The sequence below is a fragment of the Ambystoma mexicanum genome, chromosome 3p, assembly GCF_040938575.1.
Source record: "Ambystoma mexicanum isolate Mex_15411 chromosome 3p, UKY_AmexF1_1, whole genome shotgun sequence".
Taxonomy (NCBI): Eukaryota; Metazoa; Chordata; class Amphibia; order Caudata; family Ambystomatidae; genus Ambystoma; species Ambystoma mexicanum.
The window spans coordinates 115,648,494-115,675,025 of NC_090925.1; positions in this window are offsets into that span (position 1 = coordinate 115,648,494).

Genomic DNA, 26,532 nt, shown 5'->3' on the forward strand with positions numbered 1-26,532 from the left:
GTCGAGGGCAAGATAAAACACACAGCCCCAGAATAGGCCAATCCATGTTGAGGCAATCAGGGGCAGTGAAAACAGACTAGCAAGGTGAGTGCATGTCTGAAAAAAAAGACAGGAGGCTAGGCAACCTTGCCCGCACAGCAAGGGAATTCAAGGAAAATAACACCAATACAATAAAAGCAAGTAAAGGAAGGTGACAAAGTAAAAAAAAAAAAAATATGCTGAATGGAAAAAAAAAAGAAAAAAAATGTTGTCAGGGGAAAACGTTTGGTGTCTGTAACTGTGTGTGGCAACATTTTGAGGTGAGATAAAATATTTGTAACAAAAAGAAAGTAATACAATATTTTGGGGGCAAGGTATTCAGCGGCTGAACCAGAGTGCACCATCTTTTATCGATGAGACAAAATACTATTAGCGACTAGCAAAAAGAAAATCTTACTATTGTTTGGTGGCAGGGTAATTGTGCAAACCTTTTGGGATGAAACAAAACGTTGTGCATGTGTTTGGAGGCAGGATGCACCTTCAGAGACTGTAACTGAGCATACAATTTTGTTGTGATTATACAAAATACTGTTAGCGACTAACAAAAGGAAAACTCTATGCTGTAACTCCACTACGGTGGTGATGGGCAGAGTATATATATTGGCTAACACAATATAACATATAATTGTACTGAGTCATTGGAAAACCGTCAATGGCTATCGCTCAGTGTGCCATCTTTTTGTGATGAGATCAAAGACTTGTGCCAAAAAGAAAAGCATGGAATTGTTCCATTGATTGTAACTGTGGGTAGCATCATTTTGTGCTGAGCGAATGTACTAACTCTGAAAAGAAAGTCAAAGAACTGTTTAGAGTGCACATACAGTGGCTGTAATTGAGAGTGACATCTTTTTGTGACAATACAAAATACTAGTAGAAAAAGAACTGCATAGAATTGCTTGGATTCACCTTATACATTCAGCGGCTGTTACTGATTTTGCATCTTTTTTAGATCATTTCCTAAAAATAAAGGGTGTTTTATAAAATTGTGATCTTTCCACACTTACGTTATATACACTTTGTTTGTGACCATACAGTTTCATGTACACAAAGAAACTGTCTATACTTATGAAAGAGCTCTCTTTTTTAGAGATACTTTCATTCTTTCATTAATAAGCATATTCAACGAAAAATAAATCTTTAGGCAAAAGTTTAACAAATTGAATCCACATTATCATCGGAGGTCCTGAACATTACATATTTGATTTCATACTTATTCCTTTTGTGTCTCACTCATCCCAATATATATTATACATTGCACTTTTGTATTTCTTATATGTGACAACACACACTACTAGTACTGAAACAAATATCATAGTTTGGATGCATGGTACACATTCAGTGGCTGCAACTGAATCCTCGATCATTTCGCGATGAAGCAAAATACTAGAGAAATTCTCACAATTATTTGGTGACAGGGGATTACATTCACTCACTCTAACAGAGTGTGCCATCTTTTTGTGATAAGACAAAAAGCTAGTAGTGAAAAGAATATGGCAGAATTGCCGATGCAGAATATTACCGGATACCCACTCAGTGGCTGTGAATGAGTGGGTATCAGGTCATATTATCCCCACCAAAAATATCGCTGTATATATGGTCGTTTGGATCGGCCATAGGCGATATTTTTGGGGGGGATCATTTTTGGGGTTTTTGGGAGCAGGGGTTGCAGGGGTATCCCCCGCTCCCTTGAAATAATTTGTGGGTTGCAGGGGTGTCCCCTGCAGGTTCCATGCCTTAATATCACCGCAAAAATATGACGATATTTTTGTATGCCGATATTTTTGCAGTGATATTAACATATGGAACCAATGAGTGTGCATCACATCTGCCATCATGTAGTCGATACTGCTATTTGAAAGGAGATTAGTGTAGTGACCTTCATGGATGGCGTAGTCAAATGTAACTGTGCTCTAGCACCTCTAGCACCTTGAGACATCTGTCTACTAGATGGAATCACCAATAAAATGTCTTAGACCAAATAACCGGACAGACTCAAAGGAGATGGTAAAATACTGCTTTAATCCCAAAGAAGTAAAGCAGGGTGAATAAACACTCATCAAGTCGATTCATGCATGATCACAATTTTTTATCCGATTATATCTAGTTTATATAATGCTAGATGCAAGATGTGTCATTTATGACGTCATCCTACGTGGCACACCGCAAAACCTGTCAAGGGGTGAGATTGGATTAGGGGATCATGTCTACATATAGAAAATGCATGTGTTAGTCCTTCATTGGCGGTCTCCTGTCTATGAGACTCACCCTGAGCTACTTCTATGCACGTGGTGTAAGGCACTCATCATAGCAGAGAATATAGCAGCAGAATAAAGCCTTGCAACATTGTATGTGAAAGCACAAGACAGGGTCACTCATCAAAACTCTGACTCTGCTTCTAAATGGCTGCTGCGGTGTCACTAGTCCCTTACAATGATTTCCCACCTCCCCAGTCGGGGGATTGGAAAGAGGCCGGGATTTGCTGTAACACTTTGTAACTTCGTAACTTAACATACTCGTAACTCTGACCCCACAGTGCACACCACCCCCATAGTCGAGATGCGGCTTCACCAGCTTCTTTGTTACCATGTTAACCGGAACAACACCACTGCATTCTCATCAGGACTGGACTTATTATCATTACATGTCAATGGTTACCACCAACGCCCTGCTCTCCCTTGCCTAGACTGACATGGCCACTTACAAGCAGGGTGTGCTACTATAATGTATAGCTATAAACCTAATACGTGATATTCCGACTCTATTATAGTGCTGAACTGCAATATACCAGCTATTGTCGATGGCCAATGCAACCTGTTATCTGCAACTGCTCAGTAAACTCATAATTGCCTGTCTTACTCAGTCACACACCTGAAAGTAGCCCTTCGTACCTTGTGGCAAGGCTGTTCTAGGGTACGCACACACACTAATATTGCCTTTGCCAACCTTGGCAGCTCTGTACTTTACTGGACCACTTTTGACTGTCTGTCTTGATTGTCATCTTAAAGTGGCCCCCTCACCTTCAAAGTGGCCTCTCGTAGTGTAGGCTGCTAGATGACTGAGACATTTTGCATCGTGTGGGGACATTTTTCTTGCAAAGAATGTTCTTGCCGCATTCATGTATACGGTATTAATGAGCACACATAACAATTCTGTTCTGATGATCTCTCTTCCACTTCTTTCACTGAGGTTCGGGATGCCATAGTAGCAGCTAGACACTCTCGAGTCACATGCGCAGGATATTGGAGCTTCTCCAATGCTTCTCTCAACAGTGCTAGAGGCATAATTGGCTTTCCTGTACTGTCCTGGTTCCAAATTGCCTCAGTGGGGGATACAAAACACCCCCAGTTTTTCCATAGCTCCTTTTCTTCTTGCAGTGTTCGTCCTTCTATCTCAATTAGCTGTACAATGGCGGTCATATTAAATCCTTCTTTAACCAACATGCATCGCCCTGTAGCTTGTTTCAAATCTTTTAGCTCATCTTCCCATATGATTGAATAATATGCAGCACGTTTGGCCTCTAAGTCTGTGTCTTCGTTCCCGCAAGAGATTAAGTCTGTTCTTTTTTAATACGCTGCACATTTCACCATGGCTATGGTTGCTGAAAAGCTTAAGGCTCAAATGGGTTTGTCTAATAGCCCTGCATGTTTCACTGGAGTGCCACCAGAGTGGAGGAAGCCCCTCCTCATCCAAAGTGTTAGGACTGTGTGTACTGTTGACGCCATATAGGTGTAGTCAGAGTACATCATCACTTCCTCATCCTCAAAACTTTGCAGTGCATCGATGTGCACAGCTATTTCTGCTGCTTGTGCTGAATAGGCTGATGGTAATTGTCTGCTCATTAATACTTTGAAGATGTCCTCTCGGGTCACTCTTACTACTGCAGATCCCAAATGCCTCACCCCAGTTTGTTGGTCAATTTTATATGAACCATCAATGAAAACCACTTCCCCTCTTCCTAGAGCATTCGCTCTAACATGGGGAATATCATTGTAGCATTCGGTATATGTAACACAATCATGCACATCATCATCTTCTCCCACTGGTTCAGCTATGAACGTTGCTGAATTCACTACACTACACCTTATAATTGTAATTGCAGGTTTTGAAATAATTACTTCATACCACAGTTCTCTTTGAGTGGTCAGCATACTTTTGGGTTTCTATAGAATTGCAAATAATGCATGGTCTACAAATAGAAGTATACAACACCCCATAGTTCTACTTGAAGCCTTTTCTATGGCAAATGTAGCAACTGCTAATGATTGTTCTCAAGGATGGTCTCCTTTTATAACTGGGCCTAGAATCCCACTGTAATAAGCTAATGATTTATGACCATGTACTAATGTCATTTTCTGTGCAAGGACTGCTGTCATGACTTCTCCAATTGAATGACACAATAAGTAAAGTTCTTCACTGTAATTTGGAATCCCTAATGCAGGAGCTGTACTAATCACGCTTTTTAATTAATTAAATCCTTTGATCATGTCTTCTGTCCATACTATTTTAGTTTTAGCCCCATGTGCTTCTTTGAGCGCTTTTAAAAGCGGTTGGATATATGTACTGTAATCAAAGAACCAGGCCCTCCAATAATTGCATAGACCGAAAAATTGCTGCATTTGTCTCACCATGTTTGGCTGTCAGGTTCTCATAAAGGCTTTTGCTCTTTCAGGTGTCGCTCTTTTCCATTCATGCAAGATTAACTGTCCTATGTAAAATACCTCTTCTTGACAACATTGTAATTACATTTTTCTTCGCCTACTTTATACCCTTTTCATGTGTAAGAGGATTCAATTCAACACTACAGCTAAGTCAACGCCTAGTCTAGAATACTGAATGAAAACCCTTATTGATATATCTTTATGCCCAGTTCATGAGTTCTGGATGACTACCCCTGTATAACACCCCTCTCTTAGAATCCCCCTGACCGCACTGAGTCAAGAAGTAGGTTTGTTTTGCAAATTTAAAAGATTTATTTGAGAAATTAACAATTTATAGATATATCACACTTTGATAATACATTAATAATTGATAGCACACTTAGGCATATGAGCAGTAATCAGCAATAAGCAATCCTACAATAGCACAGTTCTGGTGACTTATGACTAGGAACAGGGGAATAAAGTATCAGAGAATGCTTTATGGTTTCAATGAATTGCACAGATGAAAAAGAATGCAGCACAGAAATCGACTTGATAGGACTTCACTAAAAGACAATGTAATCACTTTTCTTTGAAAATTCACTCCCCCCTTTATGCAATATAAGGAGATGGAAAGAAGAGCACACAGTTCTCAGGAATGCAATCAATACAATACGAAATTCAGTGCCCCCCCAGCAAGCTTAGAGGAAAACAGGTCGGAGTTTTAAACACAGGCCCAAAATGCTTTGAATGTGGTTTGCAAGGAAGTGAAAAATATGCTAAAATGCTTTTAATTCCCTCTAGAGGTTCAGGGTGAGTGATAGATACTTTGAATGAGTTCAGGATCACTTTAGCAATGCTCTATGAATGGTTGTCAGGTTGCAAACGAATTTTTGCAACGGAAGGCAAGCAGCTGCAGATTTTTACACGTGAGCTAACCTTTCAATTTGCGGCAAAATGTCAAATCGCGGCAGATTTTTCCGAGTGCGCCGGGCGCGATTACAGAGGAACTACAAGGAGTAGCACTATCGTTTTGGGGTCCTAGGACAGCCTAGGATCTCAGCTTCCAGATGAAAGTTAAGTTTCGTTCCTAACCCAAACGGTTCCGGAGTTATGAACGATTTAGTAAAGGTAGGTTTTCGGATTTAAAACAACTCAAAATGACAAGTGACAGCGTGCAACTTTGGAATTACATATGACAGCTCGCAGCTTAAGATTGACAGGTGACAGGATCTCTAGGAGACAGTTCTACTCAAGTTAAAATAGCTTGCATTAGATTATTTTAACTAAGAGATTGGGTTCTGCACAGTTTTGGCGGATACTCACTCCTAATTTTTAGAAGGACTGGGCCTCGTCACGATCTGGTCAGCGGGTTTTCTTCACTCGCCACGGACGGTCTCTGCACACAGCGTCTGGGTCAGCTCTACTCTGCTGGTCTGGTCTGGGTCTCTGGTTCTGATCAGGTCTGTGGGTCCGGATACAACGGTCTCCGGTTCAGCTGGTCTCTCTCTGGATACAACACTGCTTTCTGGCAAATGGCAAGAGTTCTTACAAAGAATTCAAACAGCTCTCCTGGCTGTGAATAGTTGCAATGATTTGAGGCCTGCTAAAGAGGGATTTAGCTTATAGTTGACCTCTCTGCTACAAATTCTGAAGTAAAGTCTTGGTCTCTGAAGGAGGATAGATTGAAGTCTCTGTGTTGGCTCTCTGGAGGTTGATGGAGGTAAAGTATGGATTTTCCCGGCAGAGCGTCCCGCAGCAGATGGAATAGAATCTCTCTATCTGTCCTGACTGTCTGCTTTTATGTGTTTTGAAAGTGGTTGGAGAGGCTAGCTTTCTAGGCCCTACCCCTCTCCACTTGTCATTGGCCACTTCCTCCTCTTCCCCTTGATTGGGGGAATGAAATGAAGTGTCATCATGATGAGGTCTGTTTATGATACAGAGAACCCACCCCTGTCAACTTTACACACAATCTATATCTGATCCAAATACATACTTCCCTGATAGACAGTTTTTTGGCATTGCATACACACATCATGCATTTACTGATGGTAGCCCCTGTTCCAATTCTCTCGTTTCTAGGAGCTTGGGTTCAAAAATGGCAACATATTTCACTTTTTGGTCGGGTTACCAATATTGGATTTGTCCCCGCATTTACACAAATGTTCGCAAAGCATGTGGGCATTGGGTGGTGGAGTGTCAGATTTTTAACATACATACATTTAGAGTAATATCCTCTTTTCCGCTAAAAACCCCCCTGAACATACCACCGGGTCCCAACACGTCTTCAAATGTGCACAGAAAAATCACAAGAATAATGATATCACTTATAAAACTTTCACAAGTCCGCTCTATGAATGATCCATCTTTTTAGATTTATGTTCTGGCCCCAAAGGGGTGTGGTTTCCCCCCAGCACAAGGTTGAATTTCTGGTTTTTCCAGTTCTGCCAAGCCAGCTTGCTCTCACAGGCAGTGCTCCTCCCCTTTCCTTCCAGGAGGAAGCCACTTTTACGACCCCCCTAATAAAACATTTGCCTGAGTCAGGACAGGGCTTTGTTCAATTTCCTGCAGAGCCCAGGTAATTCAATCAGAGAAGTGTCATATCCCTTTTGGTGGGAACAGCAAAAGGCAGCTGGGCCTGGGAACACAGCTGTTGTGCAAGTCTCAACTCCTGTCGGGGGTAGCTGGTGGGCAAAATTCCGTCTCTTTTTAAGCCAGGCCTCAGCTAAATGTCTCTTTGGCTGCCAGTTTTCCTGTCCAAATCAAACTTCCAATTTTTACGCATGCAGCTAGAATGCTGATTCTAAGTTTAAAACTATGACATTTAAACAATTGCAACCTATGTGACACTCAAAAGTAGGTCACTCATTTCTTTTAAACATTTAGATTTTTAGTGTCTTTCAGTCCAAATTTACTTAAACTGCTGAAATCCACAGCTCAGCCAGTTTTGTTATAAACCTTCAAGTCACTTCAGAATATAACTTTACATTGTATCCACCTCTCAGTAAGTCTTTCTTTGGCCTGCTTTGGGTTCATTGATTCAGTTTTACACAAAAGTCTGGTGGTTTTAAAACGCCGGCTTTCTGATAGTGGTGAGTACTGGTAATGCAACCATTTTTGGGATTTAAGAAAATGAATTCCCCACAGTTCTAGGTTGCTTTTGGCAATCAGCATTGCCATTCCCAATGGTTTCAGGCTACTGTGTGGGTAGTCCAATGGTGGTTTTAGGCAGTGCCCTTCTGTGCCCATAACATCGGCAAAAATGGGTGGCAGCCTATTCTTCATGCATTTCCCTGTGCATTTTCTGGGAAGCTCTGGCCATCATGATGTTTTCCATGCCAGTACTGCACAGTTTTTGTGGTAGGGCTCGGATGCATGGGTAAAACATCCCACATCTGCAAGTATCGTCATAAGTTTGACAGAGTCTTCTGTATATTTTTCTTCTGTCTCAGAGCACACTAAAATGTCATCCATGTATCGAATTATGGTGCTTTCAAGCTCAGTATTTCCTAAATCCATCTGAAGGACTCTATTAAAAATACATTCCCCCTGAGGCAAATTGTTTTATATGAAAAGAAAGTCAAATTCTGTGAGTCTTTGTGTAAAGGAATTGAGAAAAATGCATCTTTCAAATCGATAACAGTAAAATACCTGGCTATTGATGGATATTGCAGAATATTGTGACAGAGTTTGGAACTAAAAGAAACTCTGCTTCGACTATATGGTTTAGAGGGCGAAGTTCCTGGATAAATCTCTACATCCCCCATTTTGATTTTTTTACAGGGTGCACAGCCTTGTTGCAACAAGAATCTGATGGTAAAAGAATGCCTTGTTTCATTACGGCGGATATAGTTTCCAATATCCCCTCATCCGGTTCTCTGGACATGGGGTACTGTTATGTACATTGCAAAATAGCTCCTGGTTTAAGCTTAATTTTCACTGCTCCTACGCCTTTCAATAGTCCCACGTCATATGGACTTGTGGTCCATAAAATACTTGGCACTTTTTCCATGTCTTCCTGAAAAAAGGATGGCTTTATTTTGCCAACGCCTTTCTGTGTGGTACCTCTATGCTCTCAACTTTAATCCAATAAGTGAGACGTATAAAGAATTCTAATTTGTCATCGGAATTTTCATCCCTAAATAGTTACTCATCTGTCAAGTCTGTCAGTCTATATCCTTCATTGAGGGCTACCACTTTTCTCCATCCTCTTCCCTCATCGTCTGTCCCATGAAGCAACACCCTTTCTTCTCCTACCACTCCGGCTTCTAATTCCAAAGGAATAACTTGCCCTTCATAATCATCCGTGGCAATTTCTGACCTGAACAAAAACTTATCAGGTATTGCCAATTTAGGTAACCATGACAATAAAATGTTCACTCCATACAAGAACACTTCCTCTTATAAAGCTTTCCTTCCTGCAAAGGCTAATATACATTTCTTCACATTTATATAGTGTATCCCCAGGGTTGAACACACTATGCCTTCATCAGTAAAAGATATTGTCATGTTAAGTTGTGTTAATGTCAAAGGTATTTGTTTCACGCACCACCACCACCGGATAACTGAAAAGGAGGGCGTGTAAAAAGGGGTGTCTGAGGGCTAGTAGGGGGGGCTAGTAGAGTGTAGTGGGAATAGGAATGTGAGAGTTGTGATGTCCTGTTAGCAGCTTCAGTTCAGTTTGTACCGCTCGCTGAGCTTAAGTGTGGTTTTAGGGTTGATGCAAATTCCCAAGTGCTGTTGTGCATGCTTATGTGTTGTTAGTCTGTTGTTGCAATGTGGTGAAGTATGTGTGGAGTGCTTTGCCGAGAAGTAGTTGTGTGAGTTTCTGTATGAGAAGTGTATGCGGAAAGTTGAGGTTTTAGAGTTGGATTAGCAGGCTTTCCTTACCTCTTTGTCCTTGCGTTTCTGCGCTTAGCATCCTGTGTGATTGGAATTGTTGTTTAGATGCCAGGTTGGTAGGGATGTGGCAGCTTCCTATGTATTACTCTAGTGGTATGTGTACTTGGCCGATGCAGCTGTGTTTGCCCCACCCTGGGCTTAGCAAAGTTTAGGTTAGAGGATTCTGGTCCTCCCTGTCCCTCCTTTGTGGGATCCTTACCTACCTAAGTTTCCTCTGTGGACTAGCGGTATGTGGGCATGGATGGTCGAGCAATCCCCCATGCCCTCTGGTTAGGGAAGATTAAGTAGGGGTCATGGCATCCTCCCTGGGATTCTTGTTTCCCACTGGGTCTATGTTTCCTAGTGGTTTCCTTCTGGTTCTCAAATGGTAGAAATGAGAAAAGGCCTGGGTTTCACAAAATGGTAGACAGTGAGAAGTTCACAATTCTATCTCGATGTGATACATGCCTAACCTCACAATTCTATCTAGATGCGGCACACGTCAAACCTCCATCCCTATCCAGATGTGACACACGCCAAACCTTGCAGCTCTATCTAGATGTGCAACATGCCAAACCTCACAATTGTATCTAGATGTGGTACATGCTAAACCTCACAATTCTATCTAGATGTGGAACATGGTAAACCTCACAATTCTATCTATATGTTAAAATACACAATTCTATCTCGATGTGGTGCATGCCAAAGTTCACAATGCTATCTAGATGTGGTGCATGCTAAAATTCACAAATCTATCTAGATGTGGTACCTGCTAAACTTCACAATTATATCTAGATGGTTAAAAGATGGCAAATCTTATAGATGTGAGAGGAAAGTTGGCTGTGGTTGATAGGGGAAGAAGGCCAAATGTCTGGGGGGTAAGTAGGAGGATTTGAAGGTTGGTTATGGACTGGATAGCTAACATAATGGTTTAAATGCAAGTAAAAACTACCACACATCATTAAATCACATTCTAGTATGTTCACTGGTGTTTGTTTAGAATATAGCAATGGAATGGATATGCCGTACTCCCCTATATAAATTGGGTAATTTGTCTGTAAATGGAACTAAACTCGTTGTCCCAGTAAATCCATGAAATTTCATGGCAATGCCCGACATTGGATATTTCCCCTGACGGACACAGGAACAAGTCGCTCAAGAAATGAGAATGTCTTGCCTCCTATTGTCACCTTGACCCTTGGTTCCTCTTGGGGTCTGGTATTACATGTGGGCTATCCTATTGTGGGTATACATTCATCCCTGTGCCTGTGAAAGGATTCCCTCCTACCGCAGTCACACTCCCAAATTTGGGTTTTGCTATTTCTGTAGCTCCTGTGTCCATCTGCCATTGTGATGAGCCAGTCTGTTGAACTGGGATGTATTGTATTTGTTGAGTGGGTGCCAGTTGTATTTGCATAGGTGATTGCTGTTGCTGCTCCTGTAATGACTGCGTCTGCATTGGTGCTTGTTGGAATTGCTGCAGCTGTGGCAGTTGTGTTTGTATTGGCACTTGCTGAAACTGCAGTGGTTGTGGTGCATATACCTGTGCGTATGATAATATCTGTGTGAATCTGTATTATATTGTGGAGCATATCCTGTCACCCCTCTTGGAGATTGCAAATTCTGTTGTTGCATGACTCCTCTACCTCTGCATACTCTAGCCACATGTCCTATTTTTCCACAACTCCAACATGTCAAGGGCTGTCCGCCATTAAATACTCCCCTTCCTTGAGGGTTTTGAAATCCTCCTCATCATCCTTCTTGAGGCCCATTCCTCTGCCTCTTGGAATATCATTATACCCATTCTGATCTTGGGCATTGGCTATGTTATTTTGCTGTGGAACTGCACTATTTGCACCGTGCCTCAATCATTACTTGTCAATACTGCTCCTTCTATGGCAAACTTTGATATTTTTTTCTGCACCAACTTTGCCTCTTCTTGCTTTCTTGCTTTCTACCCTCAACTTTCTTCTTGTCTTTCTCTTTTAGCATTCTGAAAAAATACATGATTGCCTGAGACAGAATAGATTGCACTACTATAGCCAGAGTAATGATGTTAGATATTACAATGCCTTTAAGACTCAGATACAGAGGTCCCAATTAAAAGAGGGGTGTTTTTAATGAAATAACAAGTTCTCCTCGAGTGTGAAATAACACGAAGGGAACGAACATGCAATCGACTTTATAATCAGCTTAAATAGCATGTACTGAATATATGTTTGGGCTCTTCTATTGCAGAGCTCTCTAAAGCCGGGAATTGGTCAGAATTGGTCAGGCTTAGTGGTGCTAGTGTCAACACCGGAAATAACAATCTGTCTTCACTAAAGAGGGACTTGTGTAAAAAAGCTCCAGTGCTGCCAATACGTAAGTAAAGGATTTCACAATTTACAGTATTTACACAAATTATAATTGGAACAAATTGCTTAAATTAGTTGAGGAAAACGAACGTATGAAATTTAGAGATCCGCTATATATAAAAAAAGTGGAAATAAGGATCCAGAGATACTGGTATTTTAAGAACGGAACTATCTTGTTTTAACACGTGTTAAAATTTTGTGAATATATTTTAGCTCTCACATAAGATGGTTCCTTGTTCTGGTACTCTGGCCTTTCGTGCAATTCTTATTATGTGCATGAATTGAAAAGTGTCTGACTTTGCTTATTAGTAGTCTGTAAGTCTGTTTAGCCTGTTTTGGTAGCACTGAGAGAGGGGTAGCCAGTTCTCACTTTCTTATTGTATCCTCTTAATACGTCTCCCGTTTTGAGATACTGGCCCCCCGAGAACAAAAACTTGGGAGTTTACCTATATCGATATAACGCAATGGTATTTCTGGCAATGGTTTTTCTTCCATTCCCAACTATTTCTTTAACTTCCTCTGTATTGGTTCTGGCAGTCCCTGACATGATATGTGGTAAAAAAACGCTACTGTTTTATCCCATGGTTCGTGCATCTTCGCACTCTATCCTGAATTTACTGAATTTACCCCATAAGCAATGGGGTCATCTTGACAACATTGTAATGGGGTCATCATCCTCCCTCATCTTCCTAGTCATTATCGCCCAATATCTGATGTATCTGATGTTGTACTCTAAGCGCTCACCATAGGTCTGCTCTACAGTTATTAAATGGTGCCGCATCATACACTGTGTTATGCGCAGCTACTTTTGGTTACCCTGCGCTTTTCCAAATGTCATCAGATCTTTCCCCTAGCCTGGCTGATAACCTAGGCCTTTTATATCGCCAACAGCTAACGTCATTCCTGACGTCCTTGTCTCCAATTCCTAAATCCATTTTCCTGCACTGGAAGTCAAACTTGGCAGTGTGCATTTTAAATTATCCTTATCCATCTGGGGGCATGGTATATAGTGTGGTAGACCCCCTCTTTTCTCTATTAGTGGCAACTGTGAAAACCCTGATCCTCTGTCATACCTACCCACACTCCTTGTCTTCCAGGCTGCATAATTATCGCCTGCTTGTTTTCTCCCTGGTAATGCCCTTAGTCTGCTTGCATAATGCAGGGACGCATCCCCTGTACTGTACGATTGTACTTGTGATTGTTCAGTATATGGTATTGGTTCTGGTGTTTTTCTTATAGGGTCCTTTAGGTCTAACCATTTTACCCCTTTATCTAGCATTGATTCTCTTGAAAATCCACATGCACCATCTTCTTGCATCTTCTTATTTTGTTTCGCAGCACTAAATCATATACCCCGCCCCTGAAGCTGACATCACTACACGTGTACGGCCCATTTCACAATGCAAATTCAAGTCTCGTGTCAACGTTCTCTGTGTGCCAGCTAATCACGTGTCTCCATGGAAATGGCAGGACGCCTCTTCCCTCAATAAGTATAAACAGACTACTTCTCATCAGACAACATCAGAGTTTCTTTTCCAATTGTTTTACTGTCTTTTTGTTGGATCGCCTGTAACTCGTTTCTGCTCTATTCAGCTATCTTCATTGCTCATAGCCTGTGCGAACAGAGACTAGTACTAGCATTACTATCGATTTACATTTTTTCGTATAATGGCAACAATACAGCGGGTCCGGTCTGGCTGAATGGGGGCTTTCCGGGTCATTCCGACCCTGAAGGACCCTGTAAGTCCCCATTCAGTAAACCATTCCCCATTCCCATTTGACCCCCCAGAGGGCTGAATGGGAATGGGGAAGCCGCAAATTGCGGTACCGTTATTAGCTCCTAGGTCCCTTAACGGGAACCGCAGAGAACGTGTGGTCATACCACACGTCCTTTGCCGGTCCCGCTAAGGGACCTCGGAATAGGGCGGTAAAGCTTTACTGGCACCAGGATCCTTACCGGTGCCCGTAAACCCTTACCGCCCAACTCAGAATGACCCCCAGAATATTCGGAGGCAGAATTAGTTGAAAGAGAAAAATGCGGAAACGATGGGGGATCGGACGACAGTTGGGAGGACGAATCAACGGATCCTGAGCCAGAGCCTAGTCGCATGGAAAACTTTTCCACCTGGTGTACCTGCAATCAGTGCGGGGTCATTGCCAACCGAGGATGAGAACTGTTACTGCCGAGTGAACTCTGGATGCTTGGCCTACATATCGGAAGACGAGACATGGCCGCAATGCGTTACCGAGCTGCATGACTTCAGGGCAGCCTGCCTCACAAGGTCCGTGTTGAGGATTATGATGGTGCTTATGCACGAACTTCGCGCAACAGTTCGCCCTCGCAATCCAAGTAACGAGTAAGTGTGCTCTAGAGTTGATGTCACTTAGGCCACTATCATTGCCAAATGAATGTAGTCTGGCGATTCAATACATCTCTCGCGCTCTGTTGAAATCATAGTGGTCATTTTATGTGTCTTTCACGTACAACCAAGAAACAATATTTCTCTGCCCTCCAAACGTTATGGATTGCATGGATGTTCACTTTTGTGATGTGTCTACTGTTTAAAGCCCAAGTTGATTGATCCTTGAAGTGATATTTGTACTGGCAACTATGCCATAGAATACAAGTTTGCATTTTCAACTAAGGTTTGTACACTTATCTTGTTCATTTAAAGGTACAGTTAGTATGTTTCTCTTTCACAGGTGGTACATGCTGGTGGCCTATCGTTCGTTTACATGGTGGCTTCATGGGAAGCTTGGATACCGCATTCGATGAGTAATAACCACCTGTGTCATTGATGCCATTCAAGCCCAATTCCCCAGTGACAGCAGTCAGTACAGGGGATTTTCCCACACTGTGCTGCAACCCGAAGTGTACAATTTGTAGTACATTTGTGCGATCAACATCAGCAACAAAATAAAATAAAAATCTTCTTTTATGAATAGTTGTTTCAATTTTTCATTGAATCAAGGACACGCTCACTTGTCCTGGCTGGGCTGGCGGGGTGTGAACGGCCAAGGTGCCAAACACCATATACACTTCAAAGGTATCATCCACACAGGGGCCATTGCTCACATGGCCTAGCCAGACCCAGTGTCTCCAGGCAGGCCACGCCCCTGCAATCCACATAAGTGTGTCTCCATTCAGCAGTGTTCCGGACCTTTTCTGCATGGCTCACTCCTCTCCATACCCCCTCCAGTATCAATGGCAGTTCGCACCTCTGTCCGTGCCCTCCCAAGGGGGCGGCAGGGTGGGAACGGCCAAGGTGCCAAACACCATGTACACTTCAAAGGTATCTTCTGCGCAGGGGCCATTGCTCACGCCCCTGCAATCCACATAAGTGTGTTTCCATTCAGTGGTGTTCCGGCCCTTTTCTGCATCACATACACACCTACTTTTCAAATTCCTCATAAACCCCTTTATAGTTATCCTGAGAACATCTGTGAGCACTGGAAGTCAACTCGTGATCGTGCTACCTGTTCTCCTGCTACTAACTACCCAGCTTGCTGAATCCAATTGTTTGGCAAGGTAAGGGCAGGTCATCTAGTCATCTCTTTCTGATCTCAAAATTTAGATCTATTTCAATCGAATGTACATCATTTTGTAATGTTCATTTATCTCTATGACTTTACCATTGTCTACAGTGTAAAGTGTCATGATCTCGATATATAGAACATTTCATCGGCGTCAATTGTGATAGAATTGCATTTTTCTAGAACCATGTCTATAAGCATGTTTCCTTTTGATGCATGGAAGTACATTAAACGGACGAGTAACGCGTTACGATTTACATCGCTTGAATCAATTTTGACCACGCTACACAGGTTTTGCTTCTCTGACCGAATGAAACATTGCATAGAAAAATTTGATATAATCCCATTAATCTCATGCATCCAGTAGAATTGTTTTGTAATTATGTGTACTTATTTTATAAAGATTTTTCAAGAATGCCTGCTTGTATGGTTTTTAATTGTTTAATTGTATTGATTTAATAAGAGAATGGGTTCGACAATGTGGATTTGCGGTGGTCCAGCTTGAAAGTAGAGTCGAGGCTGTCTTGGGAGACCCGAGGGCCAATCAATTCCACATCTGCAGCCTGCACTTTACCCTGGATATGTACAACCGATCGCATGAACACAAAAAAGTATCGACTCAGAACGTCTCGTAAATTGCTTCCAAATGCAATTCCAACTCTATTTGTGCACACGCTGCCTCAGGTGAGTCCCGGATGATGAATTGCATATTCACCAGATTGTATTACTTTTTAACTATACCACATTTTACTACACATCTGTCCCTGGTTTATGGAGCATCATAGATAGTAATTTTGACCTTACAAAACAATGGAATAGTGCCCTACAAAAGAAGCATAATCTTTTTGTAATTGCGTGCTTGAAATGTCCATTTTTTTAGGAGAGCATACTGACTGGAGCACGGACTCTCGCAATTGACGACACCGCCGACATGTCCAGTATTCCAATGGTGAGCCCCACAGACTTGCAGAAGTTCATTCTATCAAGAGTTGGATCTTCCAACATATTTGATGCAAAATTAATTTTCCCTTTTACCACTTCATGACAATGCACTGAAAATGAAGGAGCAAGATTCTGCATCCATTTCTTTTCCGAAGTCAACAACAACTTCCAGCGCATATGAGGTAATTTTATATCACTTTTCAACTACGCAAATGTATTATGCTTGTAATTTCAAATAATATGAAATTGTTTATGTATCCTGTCGGTTGTGTACACTATGTGTCATTTAAGGGTTTCTCTTTATATTTAACAGTTTCTGCATCCCATTGTTTCTGTTCCATTTCGGTGTTTTCCTCCAGACTAAAACAAGTACTGTGTTACAGCCAGATGCTGGTACTTCCACTACCATTACATCATCCTTTGGAGCTGGTTCAGAGTACGAGGTATGCATACTCACAGTTCCCTTGAAAGAAAGAAAGTAAATCCGACATAGGATACTATTAGACATTGATATTCTTATAAACGTGCAGTGTTTCAAATTTTTATCATTTCACTTCTAACGTTACAATTTCTCCCGAATGCAGAGTACATTGCAAAATGTTTGAGGGCAGCATTACAATAACTATGTTTGGCACAGTGATCTCTCATCAGGTACACTTGCCATCAATCAGGTGAAATTCGAAATGTATATTTTGATTAAATGACGTACACTGTTTACGACGGTATGTATGTAAGTGATGTGTGCGATGAACGATTTTAATTTAAAACATGTTTGACTTTTTTAAAATCATTATTCTATTCAAGGAATGTATACAAGGTCAGGAATTACTTTTTGAGGCGCAGGGTGGTCCAGTCAATAAGCAGACTCGAGATGCTTATGTCCAATGGCCAGAAAATGAATTGAATGTGACCAGCGAAGCCAGCAAGGTGTTGTTGGACCATTGCTACAATGTGAGAACGTGACAAGATGAAGAAGAAACTGAATATAATGAGGATGCTTTTGAATTCCTCACTGACCACTTGACACAATCTACACCCACAAAAAAAGGTCCACCCAATAAACAATCGATGTTGATGGTTTCTCCAATTCATGTGCAAATAACTCCAGCCGAAATAACAGAGACTGAAGCTTCAACGCAAATTGAGCGAGGAACTTGCCAAAGATCTCAACTACAGTAGGGGTCATTACGACCCTGGTGCTAAAGGGTTAACGGCGCCGTAAAAGGCTGTGGCGCCATTAACGCCTTAGCGCCTTACTACGAGGTCCCTTTGCGGGACACACCGTTAAAGTAGGGACCCGCAAATTACCGCCTTCCCCATTCCCATTAAACCCTATGGGGCAAAAACGGGAATGGGGAAGGGCCATGGGGAAATGGGGAAATACCGCCCCGCCAACCTTGGAATGGGGCGGTATTTCCCTATTTCACCATGGCGGACACATTACGATACCGGCACCAACTAATAGCGCCATGGTTTAGCGCCGGTATCGTAATGAGTACCAGTGTGTCTAGTTTGGCCGATTTGTCCACCACAGTTGAGTCACAAACCACAATCATGCAGGACGATTGGCTAATAAAGGAGAAGAAATACATTGTATTCGACAGCTGCCTGGTAGAGATTTTAATGATGCTGAAATGTGTGCATCCAGTGAGGGGGAGAATATGCAGGGAGCCATTGGTGATTCGTGTATTACAAGGCACTAACCTGAAATCCAAGCCAGCTGTGCCCACCTCCATGATTCATTGTCATGGTCCGCTCAACCGATGCTGGGCAAAGTGCCAGCTGGAAATCTACTGTGTTCAGCAGCTCTACTTTTCAGTGGCTCGACTTTTACTAAGTTGTCCAGCTTCTGTCAATTTGTGGGACTTTAGTTCCTCGCTAAAACCCAGTACTACAAATATCAAAGGGAATTTGTATTCCCCGCTATTAGTCAAGCCTGGAAAATTAAATAAATGTCAATTGAAAGGACATTCTCTTGCAAACGTTTCAGGCTAGCTGGCGATGGACAGTGTGACAGCCCCGTATTTTCAGCAAAGTACTGCACATACCACTTTCAAGACATGGAAACTGTGAGTTTGGAGGTCGTGCAGGTGTCCGAATGTAAATCCTCAGTGGCCATGAAGAAACATGGTTTCTTAAAATCCCTGGAACATCTTCAATCGAGGGGAATGCAAATAGACCTCATAGCCACCGACAGACATGTTTCAATTGCCAAGGCCATGCAAGAGCAGTTTCCAAACATTCGTCATCAATTTGATGTATGGCATGTTGCCAAATCAATCAATAAAAAAATCACAGCTGCAGGTAAAAGAAAAAGGGTTTCTTAAAATATTTTACAGTGGTCCCAGTCTTTCAGCAACCATCTTTGGTGGAGCTCCAAAACTTGTGATGGGTCTGTGGAAATTCTACTTGAAAAATGATGCTCATTGATGCACCACTGTTCCAACATTCACTCATGGACAGAAAACCTACATTTTCACCAATGTGCACACAGACTTTTATCGGAGGAACAGGAACGCAACAAGAAGTGGGTGGTTCCATCTTCACTTCCACATAAAACTCTTTCAAGAGACCTGAAGGGACACACAGAATTCTGTCACACTGGAGATTTGGAGGGTCGGATGGATATCAGCATGAAAGCAACTGCGGGGTCTGCAGTTGCCTTAGCAATTACGTTTCCAAATAGCAGAATAAATACGCGTCCCACTAAGGAATGAGACCTAAGCTAGATAACAAGCTTGGCATGCAAGAACTAATGACTGCAAACAAAACACTGCATGAAAGGGGGCTGTTGGTCTGAAATAGGTGCATTCTGACCTGTATTTCTAAGGGGGCATGCATTAGGGGTCATTGCTATTGGATGCCTTATCAGAAGGGCTGATCTTTGATTTGCGTCCTTTGGAGTCTTACGATTTCAAACACAGTGGGGATAGGTTTTAGTATTACTGAAATATATGACCATTCTAGATTGGGTATATGGTAGGTGAATTTTAGGTGGAGCAGGGGGTAGGGTCTGGTACCAGGGGCCGGATTAGCAAAGCATTTAACGCAGCGCAAAGAAACACGCAATGTAGCTGCTGCGCCATCACAATTAGTGTGACTTTCATCGTATTACAGAGAAGTGAAGCAGGTAGCCTGAGGCGCAAGGACCCTGTGCTTCCAAAAACGCTAACAGAGTGCGCGTGTTGTAATACAGAGGACAGGCTAGCAATGAAGACAAATGGGCCACTTTGCACTTGGAAATTAATGAAACGGTGTTACAGTTAAATTAGCAATCCGCTGTTACTAATTAGTATGGAAAGTGTACGTGCAAATACATACTAAGTGAAATACCGATCATGAACCCCTAACTGAATCAGACTTGTGGAGAACAGCTACCAGGGTGAGCCACAGTGCCGGTGAAGGTGAAACCGCTTTAATGTTGTTTATAATATAAGGGCAAAGTGTGTAGGTGGGGGGTAATGCCGAAATAAACATAGAGGGCAGGAATGGTTTTTGAAACATAGAAGAGGCATATTTCTTTTGGATTGTGGCTAGTTGTTTTATTATTCAGCATTTTTGATGTAGGACTGCAAGACCCAGAATGCAATATGGAAAGGAGGCTTGGAAATGTTAAAAGGTTACTGGTGTTGTTCATTTTACCTTGCGTTTTGAGAATAGTGTAATATGTGGTTTTATTTATGGGGAGAGAGCTACTGTCATGGAGCAGCAATGAAATAAGAAGAAGAAACGTTGTTTCCATTGTACATGCTTCCACGACACCAGCTTTGCAGTAAGCATGTGTGCGTTGAGCACAGGTGACAAGGCAGGGATATTAGCACATACTCGGCAACGGTGATTAGGTCGCTGGTTTTTCACTTTGGATTCTGGCAGTTGCAGTCCTGGATTGCCACATTATAAACCCAGGACTGCAGGTCCCAGAATGCAAAGTTTAAACCAGGACTGGGCCAACTTCTCCCGAATGGAATGGGGCATGTTGGCCAATGTTATTGACCCCATGTACATTCAAACGCACTGTAGTTTCGCTTTTCGGGAGGAAGTGGATTTTTGTCTTTGATTGGTCAAATTCTGTTCGTCTGGTTACTAGACTTTGGTGGGTGGGGCGTTCTAGAAATCCAGCCCTCAAGCTCCATTCACTGGTGAGCCGTTGCCAAGCATCGGCGCGGTGCAGCAGTGTCACTGCTACCGAACAGTGCAAGCATACAAATGAGGTCGGTTCTCATAGCAACAGGATTCTCTCTGCAAGGAATTGTTTCTGTTCCAGATTGCCGGGCAGTCTCAGTGGCCAATTGCAGCATGTGCCAATCAGCATGGCACCCACCTGAGTACAAATTCACCACAGTCCATGAGCAGGATTCACTGTTCCACCACTAAGCCCCGTACACACATACAAAACTAGTTGGCCCTCACTTTCCAAAGCACTGCACTGCAAATTACCCATTACATTACACCATTTAAAAAAGCAAAACTTGCAACTGCTAAAAACAAACAAACTATAAGAATTCCAAATAAAACATGACACACTTAACACGACCACTTACCAATATATTTGCCCATATTGCCAACACATTGCGCCTGCTTCTTGCTGGCGGAAAGCGCAGCCGCAGTTTGTGTGTGTGTGCATCGCAAACCCAGGTCCCTAATTGCAAATGCCTCCAGCGCTCCATTTCCTGTATTTCCGTGTGCGCATACATCCTCTGCGCACACGCTAATACGATTACTGCGCATGCGCCCCAATTAACCCTGGCCCCGCCGCACATCTCAAGTGCGTGCCTCTGCCCTCCGTTTCTCCACCCGCAGCCCGACCCCATAATACCAGGGGGTGCACACCCATACGCACAACACACCGCAAATGGGTTGTGCGCCCCAGATGCGTTCAAAGGGAATAGGGGTCATGGGTTCAGGGGACCGCGGGCTGGCAGGCAGCAGTTGGAGATGGCATGACTCAGTCAGCAGAGATGGATGGGGCACTATGGTTGGAGCAGGGCTCGGTGTCACATTCTTGGATGAGCACATTTTGTCAGGGCTCGATACTCGCTACTTGCAAAAATGAATAGCTCCATTTAAGTGAGAACAGGAGACACGCTGAGATGACAGAGGACAGAGGTGGTGGGGGCTAGCTGTGTGCAGCGCTGGGAGAGGTAGAGTGAGCCGTTCGCCAGACGGCCTCGAAAAACAAGGCCTTTGGAAGAACACAAAATGGAGTTCAAAGTATACAAATTAGCACAGCGTTAATACACTTATATGAAACACGGGTGATGCAAATCGGTACAGGAGGGGTGGAAATATCTCCCACCATAGCTTAGACGTCATTTGCCTGGTACGAGAATGGTGCATGGGGGCGGGATATACCGCCTCTCCTCCAACATTTGTTAGTGCACTGGAAGTTCAGTGGAGATGGAAGGGCGCCTGAATTCATGACTTGCCAGTGTCTCACATTATCCGCATAGCACATGCCTCCGCAAAAACAGGGCACACGCAAATGTGACAATGGGGAGGACACTAACTGGAACTGTTGTCATAAAATAACTAAATCACTATCAATACAGAAGAGTAAAAAAGTATTAGAAGAGTAACAATTTTAAAACGCCACGTTGGTCGGCAGGGCTAATCGCTCCTATGGGAGTGAAGGTCACTGCGTTTGATTTTGCTTGTGGGCTGTTCACACCAACGCATCCAGCACAGTATGTTTTTGATTTGTTGCTTTCCTTCACCAAAAGGAAACTTAGCATACACGCTCCCAAGAAGGTTCGATAGTTTTTCGTCCTTGGAAGAAAGATAGGATTTGTTATGGAATGAATGACGGGAGGTGTGTAATACCCGCAAATATGATAAGGGTCAACATTCCAAAACTGGACAAAGGAACCTGTAATTTCATTTTATGAAAACCGTTGATCTGAGCAGACACTCTGCGTTACACCAAGAGAATTGAAATTCCAAATATAATGTACGTTTTACTGTAGACGGGTTTATAGACGAACGAGTCAAGGTTTCATTTTTTGACCGGTATTGCTGGCTTACATTGTAATGGGTTGTTGTTTGTGGCATTTTGTGACAACACACTAACACAACCGGTATGTATTTTTATTTGTCCTGGGCACACGGGCAGTCCAGCACCGAAATGCATGTAGTACACGTCTGGGTTCACCTAGGTTCCACCAACGCCAAATGCATTGCTAATATTCCGCTATAATGCTGTCTATGTGTTGTTCGAATTCTTCATACTCCATAACACTAAACTCTCCACACATCATAGACTCCAACTTTCGACAATGTTTTCTCTGTGTTTCCATTGTTTCACGTTTGTGTTCATGATTAGGTTTCACCCGGTGCAGAATTAAAGGGTAAATGGATACATTAGAATAAAGAGCGGCTACTGAGATATATTTCTGTTATGTTTTCTAAACAGCTACATCTTACCTTTCTGCGAATGTCATCATTTCCAGATACCCAGTGACGGGTTCTTCAGCAGACAGTGGCAGATACACCTAAATGGCTGGCTTTGTATTACGCTGATGTGGGACGATCGCCCAGGACCTATATGCCCTTCCGCGGTACCAGCGACAACCTGACATCTTTTACGGTGGTCTAGCAACAAGCTAATGCCAAAGCCTTGCGATTCAAGGTGTGTCCAATGCGCTTCTTCTACCAAAAGGAAAAAAGATGTGTTGTCCAAAAACGACAAAATTAATCATTTGGTTGAATATGGAAACTGGCGGATGTTCTCGTAGTGTTTATTCTGAAATAAAATGCGAATTATATATTTCAGAGTATTGCTGTTTGCTTAAAAAATAGTGTTTTCTATTCCAAATTGGGACGGGTGTGCTGTGAGAGGATGTGTGTTGATATTCCGGGTTCTGCGTCAACTAACATTAAGACGTAGGTGATGACTGGGCGCGTTTGGCTACGTTGCACACTAACGTCATGGAGATAGGTAGACAATATCGCTAGGAATGGTGATGTCAGCTCCAGGGGCGGGGGATATGATTTAGTGCCGTGCAGGCACTTAAACTTAGGGCGATGGATAAACGGATAAGATGGCCATGCCCACTGCCTGCTTTCACATGTGTAAAAGTGTGGAAAACCAAGGTAAGGTGCATAGGAAATGTTTTTACGATCGATCACAGATTGCTTTAAACCACATGCCCGAACGCTCAGGACAATAACATTTTTGGGTGCACTATTCCTTTAAGGATATAGTTCTATGATCGTCTGCTCTGACGTTATTTAAGCTTCCTCCTATTCCTCTAAAGGATGCTCCTTGTTCGGCCTCTTGAGTTCTATGCCGCTCTTTATTGCTCATTTTTCTATATAGTTTCCCCATTTGTGTTCCTATGCTCTCTGTATCTTCTTCTCTCCATGTTGGCATATCAAATGGTCCTCGCCACTCTCCACGGGAGGGTTGTCACCCTCTATTCTCTTTGGTTTTCTCTTGTGTTTCTATGGGTATCATGCTTCTACGGCATAAATATTCAATCTCATCACCTTTCAATCCACTACTTCTGTGCATTTCTTCCTCCCTTCTCCTTAGTTCCCTTAATTCCTCTTCCTCTCGCCTTCTTTGTAACCTATATGCTTTCAATCTTTGGGCTTCTATTTCTTCTTGTTTCTCTTCTTCTAGCCTCTCCTTTGTCCTTTTTGCCTCATATTTCTTTCGTTCTTCCCTTCGCTTACATTCCGTGTCTCTTTCTTGTTTGTATAGCCTCTCTTCTTCCTTCTCTTTCACTTTCTTATCTTGCTCTTCACTTGATCGAACTCCACCAATACCTTTGCCCTCTAGTTTGAACAATATTTGTCCTCCCATCCATATGTTCTGTACTTTTGTCATACCCTTAGCTATATCTGTTATTCTTCTTTGTTTCTCTGTCTCTTCTTCTATCTCTATCTGTTCTGTCTATCCTTTTTCTCATCACGCTGTTTACTTTCATTGCGTGTCTGTATATATTTAAGATCTCTACTTTTGTTCGCTTCCTCTGTCTCTTCACTAGTATAGGCAGGGGGTTTGTATGCTTGATTGACATACCCCACTGCTGCTTTCAGTTCCTTTAGAGGGTACAATTCCTTCTTTTTATTCTCTATAGGCCTCATTACAACTGGCCGGCCCAGAAACACTGGTGCCGTGAAGCCTAACGGCACCGGTGTTTCTGGACCGGCACAGTACGACTCTGCAGATGGGTGCCGTCCTCCCTGCCAGGGTCAGACCTGACGGGCGGGACAGCAGCGGCACGCAGAGTTTCACGGAAGCACCGGCACCGTTGCAAACGGTGTCAGCGCTTCTGTGGTCCCCCTGGAGTCCTATGGGACTCCATGGGAATGAGGACTTACAAAATGACTGGCACCTGACTTCCCAGCCGCCGGGGTTGTAATACCCCGGTGTTACCGCGAAGTCAGGCAGCAGTAATTTCTTTCGAGTCTGGTGGCAAGCCGCCGGTAACACCGGCAGGATTACCGCCAGACTCAAAATGAGACCCTATGTCTTGTTTCTCGCAAGGGGAAAGAGGAGCTGAAGGCGTTACGTCTTCCCCTTTATGCTGACTAAGCATCCACTCACTATAAACTTGGTCTTCTTTCTCACTCTGGTACATTTTTCAAAGTTCTAGTCCTACCAATCTTTTCTCTAGCTTCTTTACCTTATGCGTAGCATGTTAATATTTTGTCAGGTTACGTAAGACTGTATTTGACAATGAGCCTCCTGGAAGCCAGGTCTTATTGGTTATTAAGCCATTTGGAACGGTACTGCATAATCTTGGCTGTATATCTTGGCAGTGTTCTGCATAGGTGTGTGATAGGTGTTTCTTTCATTACGAGAAGCCTATTCAGAATGTCAATAGTTACTCTGATTTTTCTCTTACTTTGAACTTAATTAAATATATTGTTTCAATATATTTGAGTAGGCACCATCAATCGCCACTCGTATTCCAGGAGATCAGAATATTTTTCTTACCTTTGCTTATGATTTTTTTTAAAAACAAAATGTATTTGACACTATTTTCCTAGCTCCTTCATTTACACTTTCTGTTAATTATTTTTATATCGTTCTAGTTGTTTTAGTATCTCCAAACTGTCCTTTTGCTTCCATTTTTTCGTTTAATTCTAGCTTTTTGATCAGCGTTGATCCTTTGTCAAAAAGAGTCTTCGCAGTATAGCTTAGGGGCAACGTGCTCGCCTTGGAAGCAAGACGGCACAGAACAACACAGGTACGATCCCCGGGTCCGTGCTTAGAAGCCTCTGGATATTAAGCGTGTTATAAATATCATAATCATAAAGAAAAAAAATTGTTATTTATTTATTTGCACTATTCTTTCTTTGTTTTTTGTTGTTTATTTTAAACATGTTATCTTTTATACAATCATAGTATACCCTTTACATATGTGCACTTCTACATATATATATATATATATATCCAATAAAAAACTTTGTTAAAGGGACGTTATGGTTAAGTTGCACTGCTAAAAAACCTATGCAATTCAATGGAAACACGTTGTTACAGGGATGTTATGGTTACAGGTAAAACCGAACCCCCCCAAAATTTGCAAGTTATGGTAAGCTAAGCAACCATAACTTGCACCACCAGTGTGCACTGCAAGGACTAACACCCATGACATCAAAGATGCCATCACTAATCTCATTCATTACATCACTGATGACATCACATGTGCATTTAGTTTTCATGGGAAGCTTCCACAAGGGAATGTTATGGTAATGGTGACAGCAAACTATCAAACATCATTGGAAGAACTATCATGAGATAAGTAGTTTCTTTAGCAATGCATTGCTATACACACCTTTGTATTACAAACATCTTTACAGTACTTGAACCAACTCATGTGGAAACACAGCCATTGTCCGCACCATGCCCTATAGAAGTGTAATCTTCAAAATCTTCCCATTTTGCATAGTGAAATTAAGAATTCTTTTGTTTTAGAGTTTTTGGTATTGTGACACATGTAAGAAGTACCTAGGATTGCCTTAATAACTACATAATTGCACTACTGCACAGCAAACATAAAGACAGCACTACGCATACAAATATGTGCATATACAGGGAAATTAAAGTAAGCAAAAAAGGAGCAGTATTACGGAACCTGTTCATACCATAACAGCATATCTTCATGCACAGAAATGATTACAGTGCTGTACGC